A 1,987-nucleotide genomic window follows, 5' to 3' on the forward strand; every position below is an offset into this window, starting at 1 on the left:
GCATGGCTTTGATATGCATGAATTTCAGTCACCACTGTTTAGTTGAGTAACACCAGCCAAACAACACAGGTCAGATTTTTAGTTATTGTGATAACTGTAATTATATAAAGTACAAACTTCACTGCTTGTTTTTCAGTTCACAAATCACTACAAAATAACAGACATACATCATGAACAATGATCAGTCATGTCATCTTCAAGACTGTCTGCCAGTCACTTGTTGCCATGCATTCATCATACAGACAGCAAAGCACGTAGTTGTATTGCCTCCTTATCTCTCAGCAATAAGACATTTGCAAGAACAGTTAACTGCAACAAGGCCAACAAAGATGAAAGAGCAGTAAAGAAATGTAAAGTGATTATATTAGATGTGAAATTCAAATTGAATATAAATGGAGTTTGAGAAGAAATAGCTGACTGTGGGAATGTTGATACTTGCTGCCACTGGAGACATTTGAGATCTGTAGCCAGAGGAACTTAGTGAAGGGGAACTTGGTGAGCTCTACTATTTTTAAACTTCCATATCCACAAGAGTCAGACATGACTGAGCAACTAAGCACACATACACTTATATTTTGGGGTTTCCCAGGTGGCACTAGCAGTAAAGAATTTGTTTGCCAGTGTAGCGGATTCAAGAGATTTGGGTTTGATCCCTGGGTTGGAAAGATCCCCTCGAGGGAGAAAATGGCAATCCACTCTAGTATTCTTGCCTGAAAAATTCCATGGACAAGGGTCTGACGGGCCATGAGGCCAAAAAGAGTCGGACACAACTGAATTGACTGAGCACACACACATACATTTCTAGTTTCCAGCTTGACAATCTGCCCTACAAATTTTTTTTTTTAGTATTTATTTATTTGGCTGTGCAGGATCTTTAGCTGCAGCATGCAGGATCTTTAGTTCTGACATGCAGACTCTTTAGTTGCAGCATGAGGGATCTAGTCCCCTGACCAGGTGGAACCTGGGCCCCCGGAACTGGGAATCTGGAGTCTTAACCACTGGATCACCAGCAAATTCTCTGCCCTACAAATTTTAGACTTGCCAGCCTCCACAATCACATGAACCAATTCCTTAAAATGAATAAGTATATGCATGTACAAATACATATGGTTGTGTGCATGTGTATTATCAGTTCAGTTCAGTCCAGTTGCTCAGTCGTGTCCAACTCTTTGCGACCCCATGAATTACAGCACGCCAGGCTTCACTGTCCATCACCAACTCCCAAAGTTCACTCAAACTCATGTCCATCGAGTCAGTGATGCCATTCAGCCATCTCATCCTTTGTCATCCCCTTCTCCTCCTACCCTCAATCCCTCCAGCATCAGGGTCTTTTCCAATGAGTCAACTCTTCACATGAGGTGGCCAAAGTACTGGAGTTTCAGCTTCAGCATCATTCCTTCCAAAGAAATCCCAGGGCTGATCTTCAGAATGGACTAGTTGGATCTCCTTGCAGTCCAAGGGATTCTCAAGAGTCTTCTCCAACACCACAGTTCAAAAGCATCAATTCCTCAGCGCTCAGCTTTCTTCACAGTCCAACTCTCACATCCATACATGACCACTGGAAAAACCATAGCCTCTTGACTAGATGGACCTTTGTTGGCAAAGTAATATCTCTGCTTTTCAATGTGCTATCTAGGTTGGTCATAACTTTCCTTCCAAGGAGTAAGCGTCTTTTAATTTCATAGCTGCAATCACCATCTGCAGTGATTTTGGAGCCCCCCAAAATAAAGTCTGACACTGTTTCCACTGTTTCCCCATCTACTTCCCATGAAGTGATGGGACCAGATGCCATGATCTTAGTTTTCTGAATGTTGAGCTTTAAGCTGACTTTTTCACTCTCCTCTTTCACTTTCATCAAGAGGCTTTTTAGTGTATTATATGTATACATATATACAAACAGCTCCCCAGGTGGCAGAGTGGTAAAGAATCCACCTGCCAATGCAGGGGACACAAGAAACATGGGTTCAGTCCTTGGTTTCTCCAAGTT

This window comes from Capricornis sumatraensis, chromosome 10 (assembly GCF_032405125.1).
Source record: "Capricornis sumatraensis isolate serow.1 chromosome 10, serow.2, whole genome shotgun sequence".
Taxonomy (NCBI): Eukaryota; Metazoa; Chordata; class Mammalia; order Artiodactyla; family Bovidae; genus Capricornis; species Capricornis sumatraensis.